Raw genomic sequence first — 10,950 nt, forward strand, 5'->3', positions numbered from 1 at the left:
GTATAAATGGACCACATCTTCATTATCCACTCATCTGTTGAGGGACATCTTGGCTGGTTCCATTTCCCAGCTATTATAAATTGAGCAGCAATAAACATGGTTGAGCATGTACTTCTAAGGAAATGAGATGAGTCCTTTGGATATATGCCTAGGAGCGCTATAGCTGGGTCATATGGTAGATCAATCTCTAGCTTCTTGAGGAATCTCCATACTGTTTTCCACAGTGGCTGCACCAGTCTGCATTCCCACCAGCAGTGCAGGAGGGTTCCCTTTTCTCCACATCCTCGCCAACATTTATAATCATTTGTTTTCATGATGGTGGCCAATCTGACAGGAGTGAGATGGAATCTCAATGTAGTTTTAATCTGCATTTCCCTGATGACTAGTGACGTAGAACATTTTTTTAGGTGCTTATATGCCATTCGTATTTCTTCCTTTGAGAACTCTCTATTTAGCTCCTTAGCCCATTTTTTGATTGGATTGTTTGATTCCTTATTATTTAACTTTTTGAGTTCTTTGTATATCCTAGATATTAATCCTCTATCAGATATATAGCTGGTGAAGATTTTTTCCCATTCTGTAGGTTGCCTCTTTGCTTTTTTCACTGTGTCCTTTGCGGTGCAAAATCTTTGTAATTTCATTAGGTCCCAGTGGTTAATCTGTGGTTTTATTGCCTGAGCAATTGGGGTTGTATTCAGAAAGTCATTGCCAATACCAATATGTTGAAGGGTTTCCCCTACTTTTTCCTCTAGCAGTTTCAAAGTTTCCGGTCTGATGTTAAGGTCTTTAATCCATTTGGATTTAATTCTTGTACATGGTGAGAGAGAAGAATCTATTTTCATCCTCCTGCAGATATTTATCCAGTTTTCAAAACACCATTTGCTGAAGAGGCTGTCTCTTCTCCAATGAGTATTTTTGGCATTTTTATCGAATATCAGGTGGCTATAGCTACTTGGGCTTACATCTGGGTCCTCTATTCTGTTCCACTGGTCTACATGTCTGTTTTTGTGCCAGTACCATGCTGTTTTTGTTACTATGGCTCTGTAGTATAGGTTAAAATCAGGTATGGTGATACCACCAGCCTCTTTTTTGTTGCTCAGTATTATTTGAGATATTCGAGGTTTTTAGTGATTCCAAATGAATTTTTGGATTGTTTTTTCTATTTCCATGAAGAAAGCCTTTGGAATTTTGATAGGGATTGCATTAAATGTGTAGATTGCTTTAGGTAAGATTGCCATTTTCACGATATTGATTCTTCCAATCCAGGAACAAGGGATATTTCTCCACTTTCTAGTGTCTTCTGCAATTTCTCGCTTGAGTGTTTTAAAGTTCTCATTGTATAGATTCTTTACTTCCTTGGTTAGGTTTATTCCAAGGTATTTTATTGTTTTTGATGCAATTGTGAATGGGAGTGATTCTCTGATTTCATCCTCTGTGTGTTTGTTGTTAGCATATATGAAGGCTACTGATTTCTGTGTATTTATTTTGTATCCTGCTACATTGCTGTAGGTTTTGATCAGCTCTAACAGCTTGCTAGTAGAGTCTTTAGGGTCCTTTATGTATAGAATCATGTCATCTGCAAATAATGATAACTTGATTTCTTCCTTTCCAATTTGTATCCCTTTTATGTGTGTCTCTTGCCTTATTGCTATGGCTAAGACTTCCAAAACTATATTAAATAGAAGTGGGGACAGTGGACACCCTTGTCTTGTTCCTGATTTTAGTGGAAAAGCTTCCAGCTTTTCCCCATTTAGTAATATGTTGGCTGTAGGCTTGTCATAAATAGCCTTTATTATATTGAGATATGTTCCTTCTATTCCCAGTCTCTGTAGGACTTTTATCATGAAGGGATGTTGGATTTTGTCAAATGCTTTCTCTGCATCTAATGAGATGATCATGTGATTTTTGTCCTTCAACCCGTTTATGTAATGTATTACATTTATAGATTTGCGTATGTTGAACCATCCCTGCATCTCTGGGATAAAGCCTACTTGGTCAGGGTGAATGATCTTTTTGATATACTCTTGTATTCTGTTTGCCAATATTTTGTTGAGAATTTTTACATCTATGTTCATGAGGGAGATTGGTCTGTAATTTTCTTTTTTTGTTCTATCTTTGCCTGGTTTTGGTATCAGGGTGATGCTGGCCTCATAGAAAGAGTTTGGTAGAATTCCTTCTTTTTCTATTTCCTGGAAAAGCTTAAGAAGCAATGGTGTTAGCTCTTCCTTAAAAGTCTGGTAAAATTCAGCAGTGAATCCATCCGGGCCTGGGCTTTTTTTAGTTGGGAGATTATTGATAACTGTTCGGATCTCCATGTTTGTTATAGGTCTATTTAAGTGATTAATCTCATTTTGATTTAATTTAGGTAGGTCATATAGATCAAGGAAATCATCCATTTCTTTCAGATTTTCATACTTTGTGGAGTATATGCTTTTATAGTATGTCCCTATAATTTTTTGAATTTCTCTGGAATCTGTTGTGATGTTACCTTGTTCATCTCTGATTTTATTAATTTGTGGCTCTTCTCTCTTTCTTTTGGTCAGATTTGCTAAGGGTTTATCAATCTTGTTTATCCTTTCAAAGAACCAACTCTTTGTTTCATTAATTCTTTGGATTGTTCTTTTTGTTTCTATTTCATTAATTTCTGCCCTAATCTTTATTATTTCTTCCCGTCTACTAATTTTTGGTTTGCCTTGTTCTTCTTTTTCCAAGGCTTTAAGGCGAAGCATTAGGTCGTTTACTTGCGACCCTTCTAATTTCTTAATATAGGCACTTAAGGCTATAAATTTACCTCTTAGAACTGCCTTCATTGTGTCCCAGAGATTTTGGTATGTTGTGTTCTCATTATCATTTGACTCTATAAATTTTTTGATTTCCTTTTTGATTTCTTCATTGACCCACTCATCATTTAGTAGTGTATTGTTTAGTTTCCATGATTTTGTGTATGCTCTATAGCCTTTCTTGCTACTGATTTGTAGTTTAATTCCATTGTGGTCAGATAGAATGCAAGGAATTATTTCAATTTTCCTGAATTTGTTAAGATTTGCTTTGTGTCCTAATATATGGTCTATTTTAGAGAATATTCCATGTGCTGCTGAAAAGAATGTATATTCTGCAGCCTTTGGGTGAAATGTCCTGTATATATCTGTTAGGTCCATTCCTTCTATGACCTCCGTTAGTCCAGATGCCTCTCTGTTTATTCTTTCCCTGGATGACCTGTCAATTGATGATAGTGGGGTTTTAAAGTCACCCACCACCACTGTGTTTGGTGTTATCTGTGACCTTAGTTCTAATAGTGTTTGTTTGACGAATTTGGGAGCCCCCATGTTAGGTGCATATATGTTTAGGATTGTAATGTCCTCCTGTTGGAGTGTGCCCTTAATCAATATAAAGTGACCTTCCTTATCTTTCTTGACTAATGTCGGACTAAAGTCTACCCTGTCTGATATTAGGATAGCAACCCCTGCTTGTTTTCTAGGCCCATTTGCTTGAAACACTGTCTTCCAACCTTTCACCCTAAGATAATGTCTATCCTTTGTAGAAAGGTGAGTTTCTTGGAGACAGCAAATTGTAGGATCCTTCTTTTTAACCCAGTCTGCAAATCTATGTCTTTTTGTTGGGGCATTGAGACCGTTGATATTAAGAGATATTATTGAAAGGTGTGTATTTATGTTTGCCATTTTTGTGTGTGTGTGTGTGTGTGTGTGTGTGTGTTACTTGTTCTACCTGTGCTCTCTTCTGTTAACTGGTATTTGAGTATAGCTGGTTTTTTTCTAGGTTCCTTATATGTGTGCTTTTCCTTTTGTTCAGCATGGAGGATTCTATCAAGTATTTTCTGTAGAGGTGGTTTTGTCTTCAAATACTCCTTTAACCTGCTTTTGTCATGGAATGTCTTTATTTCTCCATCTATTTGAATGGATAACTTTGCAGGATAAAGTAACCTTGGTTGACAGTTGTTATCTTTCAGAACTTGGAATATATCACTCCAAGCCCTTCTGGCTTTAAAAGTTTGTGTTGAATATTCTGCTGTAATCCTGATGGGCTTGCTTTTGTAGGTAACTTGATTTTTCTCTCTAACTGCTTTCAATATTTTTTCTTTGGTTTGTGTGTTTGGAAGTTTGATTATAATGTGGCGAGGAGAGGTTCTTTCTGGGTTTTGTCTGGCTGGGGTTCTAAAGGCTTCCTGTATCTGTATTGGCACCTCTTTCCCAATTTGGGGGAAATTTTCCTCTATGATTTTGTTGAAGATGCCTACTATGCCTCTGGAGTGGATTTCTTCTCCTTCTACTATGCCCTGAATTCTTATATTCGATCTTTTCATAGTGTCCCGAATATCTTGAAATTCCCACTCATACTTTTCTATAAGTTTGTCTTTCTCTTTGTTGGACTGCATTAGGTCTGCCACCTGGTCTTCTAGCTTAGATATTCTGTCCTCTCCCTCATCCATCCTACTGGTGAGATTTTCTACAGAGTTTTTTATTTCATTCTTCATTGCTAGTAATTCTGACTGGTTTTTCTTTATTATTTCTATTTCCCTATTTATGTCTTGTATTGCCTTCTTTATTTCATTAAATTGGTGTCCTGCCTCTTCTTTGATTCCTTTGATTTCCTCTTTGATTTCTTCTTTGATTATTTTCATGTGTTCTTTGACCTCTTTGAACATATTTATAATTATTCTTTTGAACTCTTTCTCAGGCATTTCCTCTAACTCTTTCTCACTGGAGGATATTTCTGATGCATTAATACTTTTAGGTGGATTTATATCGTCTTGCTTTTTAGTGTATCTTGTGTTATAATGTATATATTTTTGCATCTTGGATTAAGTTAATGCTTGGATTTTCTAGCTAGCTGTGTATTTTTAGCTGTATCAATTGATTTGATGTAATATATTTTCAGGGTAGGACCTTAAGGTATTAGGTGTGGCTCTTAAGACTCTCAGAGTATCTACAAAGATGTTCTTATGGGTTGAGTTTCCCTGCTATAGGAGTATTCAAGCAGGCTGAGTGGAATAAAATACAGGTAGATTCTAAAATTTAACTAAACACTGTACACATTCAATCAAAAACAGCCCCGAGTATGTATGCAAGAGTAGTTATTATAATGACCAGATCCTCTATCAACAAAGAGGTTTAGATTTCTGGTCTGTTGAGGTATCCAAGTCAGCTTGTGACCAAGTGAGACCCTTCCCTGGTGCAATCCCAGTTACCTTGGGTGATTTTGGTCTCAGTCAAGAATCTTAGAAGTGCTAGGACTGGTATTTATTTGTTGATTTGTTTTGTGTGTGTACGTTTGTGTCTATCTGTCCAGATGAACAGTATAATAGGTAGGATCATGAGTCTACTTGGGAAAATGGTTACTAGCTTAAATACATCCCAGACACCTTGAGCAGTATCACAAAAGGATGTGTTGGTCAGCTTGGACTGACATAACAAAACGTTGTGCACTGTTTTGTAATTTGATTTGAAGTGTTGCTCACGGTAGCTTCATTTTTGATGGCTTGGACTCTAGCTGGTGGTTTATTAGCAGAAGCTGTGAACGCTTTGTGGGGTGTTGCCTAGCTAGCTGGTGGGAGTCAGTCACCATCGGGCTTGGCCTTTGAAGGTGATGGCCTTATCTGTAGCTCTGTTTGCTATCTGCTTCCTGTTCCCGATCTCCTCTCATGTGAGGAAGCTCTGCAGCCTGTTCCCACCACCGTGACAACCTCTACACTTGCAAACCAAATAAACCTTTCCTTCCCCCTTCATGGTTTCTGTCAGTTATTTTGGTAACTGCAGTGCAGAGTGAATTAATGCATGCAAGGTGGGCTAAATAATAAATTACTTCTCACATAGTTCTGGAAGCTGAAATCCTGGGTTGTCAACAGTCACCTTCTTGCCATATCTTCATGTTGCAGAGAGCAAGGGATCTCTGTCTCTTTATAAGGACATCAATCTTACTGGACCAGATCTTCACCTTCTGAAAATATATATCCTGAATTATCTCTATAAAAGCCTTATCTGGAAATACAATCTCCTTGGAGGTTAGACTTCAACATAGGAATCCTGGGATGACAAAGGAAAAGTCTTGTTTACTGTCCAGCAGGCCACACGGAGGAGCTCTGGCACCGCAAGCTACAAATGTCTGTGGGAAAGAACCTGTAGAGCTGACTGCCTGGGCCAAGGAGTGTTAAGAACAACAGTATTGTTTGATGCTTTTACCCACTAAAAGGTCTGATGAAAAGTGCTTGAATTTTCAGGTGTGTTTTCCCAGCAAGAATCCATGAACTTCCGTTATGCAGTGGTTCAAGGATCTCTCTGAGTTTGCAAAAGCGAATCAAAGTGTTTGTTGCTAGCCTGGGACGGGCCTATATACCCCAGGGTAGAAACAAGCAGGGGAACAACTGCCTTCGAGAAGAAGCAAAGGAACTGGGGCATGGGCACATAGCCAACTCCAGCGTGGCCTGGAGCTGTCCAGTGTAGCTCCACACAGAGCTTTCGGACAGGCAGGCCAGGTCTTGCAACAGCTGAACCAATGAGGTAATGCATGGCAATCTGCACGATTAGAGTCAGAAAAGTGAGCTCATAGGCTGACATTGAACCAGAGGATTGATACCAGCACTCCAGTCCTCAGAGGACCAGATTCTTGGGCATTTCAATGCCTGCCTCCACCTGATGTGGTTTTCAGGTTTCTCTTCTGCATCCATTGTCTGGAGTCTGGTGCAGTGAAACCTATGAACAAGGAGAGCATCCTCATTCTGAATCTTCCACCTCCTAAGCAAGCTCTACCTGCCCTGTGGATGCGCCCCGGGCTCTCTTGTGTGCTCATCCTCCATCCGCTGTTCCCACAGGTCCAGCAAGGGCTAGCATCACCCAAACTCAAACTGTGTCACATTCACCATAAGCATGGTTGCCGGGGTTATTTAGTTTGCGAGTTTATACTAAGCAAAGGAATCTACAGACTCTATAAATTATTCTATAGAGTGTATTATCTAAGATATGGCAATAATTTAAATGCCAAATGTGAAAAAAAAGATGTGCATCTACTTAATTGGTGCTTCCAGGCTGGCCTGTGGTGTTCTGGCTGGACTAGTCACAGAGGAGTGACATGTACTTTCTTGCTTCATTGGCTGATGATGGACTTGAAGATCAACCCTAGGCTGGGATGGCTGGAAAAGGAGCAGAGTGGATGTGTATTCAGAGTGCATGAGAAGTTGAGGTCCCTATGTCTGATCCAGTGGGCCACCAGCTTATCACTTCAGAAGGAGCTGTGCTCTATTGATCATTTGGGGGTGCATTAACTTCACAGAGCTGCAGGGAGCCCTGAGAGCTGGAAAGAGCTGAAAGGTCGCAGGGCATCCTGCTGGAATCAGGGAGGCACTTTGAATTCAGTGAGTGGGACCCTGAAGTGTGGAGCTACACATGGACTCCAACGGGAAGGGTAAGAGTGCCATCGTGCCTGGGCATGCACTCAGGAAGGAGGTCCTCTGCTCGGATCTGCCCAGTGGAAGGACGTGGGCTGGGAAGGCAACAGCAGGAAATCAAAGTCAGGCCACGCACAGCAGTGTGCTGAGATGGACCTGTGACGGAAGAAATCAAGGCATGCTGCCGACAGGTGAGCATCATGCTCAACCTGACCCAGCTTCAGTGACAGCTTGCAGAACCTGGAGTGGAACCTGGGTCATGCCATACGATGCCGTGGGCCAGGGTAGCCTGCAGGGACAGGGTGGTCACAGCAGGAATACACCCCTATCAGCGGCACGAGAGCTTCAGAACCTCAGTGTGCTCCCTCTGGGAGGCTCCACACGTGAACAAGATGATGCTCCGTGTTCCTGATGCTGCAGTGAGCTCCAGGATGCTGTGCTGTGTGGCTCTTACCCGTCTCCTGACCCATAGGCCCAGTGGATGTTGGAGTCATGCAAACCCCACAACTATGATCAATGAGTGATAATAACATGATCCCCTGTCTCCTGACACATTTCTATGAACTGGTACCAAAGGAGCCTTGGGCCTGGGCCCCCAATTCCTCTTTCATTAGTACAATGGAGAAGAGAGAGAGAAAAAGGAAATTTCCCTAATTGATTCTCAGCATGATAGTCTATGAATATAGCTCTGAGCTCCTTGGAGCTGAAGGACCTGGCCCTGCTTCTCTGTGCAGGCAGAATGGGCAAAGCTCTGCTGGGCCACCAGCCTTCTGAGTAAAATACTCCTGTCCCTGCTCAGCAAGGACCTGGAGGCTGCCAGCAATTCACATCTACGGTCTGTTTAACGCTCACAAGGGTTGTGCAAGGCATCATTTTACCTGTGCATATGTCTGAGAGGAAGCAGCTTTCCTGGGACTTGTATTCAAGTTAGTCAGTGTCATACTGGGCACCATTTATCCCCCCCACACCTGCCACTCTAGATCTGCCCCCTCACCTGCCTTGCCCTTCCTGCGTCTCCAGTATCAGAATGGGAAAGTCAGGCACGATGTGCGATTTGTATAACTGACTCTGTGTCAAGGACAAGTAAAAGCCTACTTCGAAAGAAAGCATATTCCCGTCGATGATCGTTTTGTGGGACAGAAAGGAAAGGTGCAAAGTCTGCACCATCACTGTGTTGCCGTGTGCGGAGGGGCCACATGACCTCCTTGAACTTCGTGGAGCCCTTGTGACTTTGGAGGTTTCCTGGCAATAGAGCACAGGGAAGGGGGCTCTTTGCAGGGAATGCGCCATCTTCCTGGGTGCAGGTCCCCCATCATGCCGGCCAACCCTGGGCCCCTCATTCCGGTTTTGGCTTCCAGGGGTTTGTCTATGTTAGATCGCTCGTGGAAGTGGAGTCATTCAGGGCTTGTCTACGTTTGATCACTCGCGGAAGTGGAGTTGTTCAGTATTTGTCTACGTTAGATCACTCGTGGAAGTGGAGTACAGTGCTGTATGCAGCTGGCTCTGATCCCATTCCCACTCATCAAAACTGAGGTCACATTCCTGCTCAATGGAGTTTATCCATCTACAAGGGGGACCAAAAGCATCTATCTGCATTGATTAGATTTGGCAGAGACACAGAGCCATTAGGATCTATCTGTCACCTATCATCTGTCTATCTACCTGCATACCTACCCTCTGTCATCTGTCACTTACTACGTATCATTTACTTATCTGTCATCTGCTGTCATTATATATTATCAGATAATGCAATCGTGGCAGCTGGAATGTCTAGGTTCTCTGGTGCTGGTTGGAGAGAAAGTCTTATAGCTTAAAGAGTGTTTTGAACCTTGATCGGTACATGATCCACACCTGAACAATGTTATCTGAAGATAAGTGATATGGTAAAACAACTGTGAAATAGGTATCTCTGGCTAGTGATCGGTGACTACAAAGTTTACTTACTCCTTTTCATCCACTTCGTTACTCACCCACAGATTCACTCAAATCATTTTAGGGGGTTACTTTGGCAAACAGAGGTCATTTCCAGGGAAGCTGCTTTGAGGCAACCTGTGACCCTCTGTTGGCACGTGTGTATGCGGGGGCCAAGCAAGCCACATGATTATTTATGAATGGGATTGCACTGGGAGAAGGGATCACTTTGCCCTAACCTTGACTTCCCAACCCACAGAACATGAACCTGGAGCTGGCAAACCCACCTTTGCATTCTGGCTATGCCCTGGGCAGCTGTGTGTGTGTCTCTATCTAGAGTCCTGAGCACAGATATAGGACTGTTCAAGGGCTTGCCTGATCCCTGTGCCACGGCTACGTTGTGGTTACAGCCCTGGACTCTGATGAAGTCTCTCACCTCAGTTTCCGTGTCCATCTCTAGCCTCTCTAGGCACAGGCACACAGGTACCCTCACAGCTGAATAGATAAGTGTGTCCACACACCTGTGAATACACAGACACACACATCATGACAACCGCTACCAGAAAACCACAGGGATAGTATTCTTGATGAGCCCAGATCACAGACATACTTAGTTTTTATTTATTTATTTATTTGAGTGAGATAGAAAGAGAGAGAGAGAGAGAATGGGCATGCTAGGGCCTCTAGCCATTGTGTGTGCCACCCTGTGCATCTGGCTTACATGGGTACTAGGGAATTGAACCTAGGTCCTTTAGCTTTGCATGCAGGTATCTTAACCACTAAGCAATGTCTCCAGCCCTACAGACACATTTAGATAACTAAAACCAGTGTATTGATAAGGAATTACATAATTGCAGGAATGTAATATACAGTTACAAACTATTTTAGAAAAATGTCAGGAAGAACTTGTGTTATTTCAAACAAATGCCTTTCACTCAGCCATTTGCTTGTGTATTTATCTGGGTTTGATTTTCTGGGGAAGGGGTGTGTCCTCTGGTGACAGGAAGTTTCTGCTAGGGAGAGGGTGAACTGAGAATCCATCTCTTCAAAGCCCCTGCTTCCGGTCCCCAGCACAGTGGACCTCTCTGTCCTGCTGGGCCCAGGCCATGAGCCTCAGTTTCCTGTGCGGGGCAGTCTTTTGTCTCCTGAGGGAGGGTGAGTGCTGAGCAGGGACCGGTGTGGCATTTCAAGGAAGCAGCATCGAGCCTTTCTTGTCTGTGGTGGTGGTGGTGGGGGGGGCACTGAAGTACTAACTTTTTCTCCTTTTCTACAGGTCTGGTGAATGCTGGAGTCACTCAGACCCCCAAGTTACAAGTCCTAAAGGTGGGACAGCGCATGACTATAAGATGTAGTCAAGACATGGGCCATGACTGTATGTACTGGTACCGACAGGACCCGGGGCTCAGGCTGAGGCTGATCCATTACTCATACGCCTTTGACAGCACTGATAAAGGAGAAGTCCCCGACGGGTACAGGGTCTCCAGATCAAAGATGGAGGACTTGCCCCTCACACTGGAGTCGGCCACCCGCTCCCAGACATCTGTGTATTTCTGTGCGAGCAGCTACTGCACAGTGCTGCCCCGTCACCTCCTCTCTGCACATAAATGCAGGGGAGGTGCCACACCCCTGGGACTCAGTGA

Source organism: Jaculus jaculus, chromosome 10 (genome assembly GCF_020740685.1).
Source record: "Jaculus jaculus isolate mJacJac1 chromosome 10, mJacJac1.mat.Y.cur, whole genome shotgun sequence".
Lineage (NCBI taxonomy): Eukaryota > Metazoa > Chordata > Mammalia > Rodentia > Dipodidae > Jaculus > Jaculus jaculus.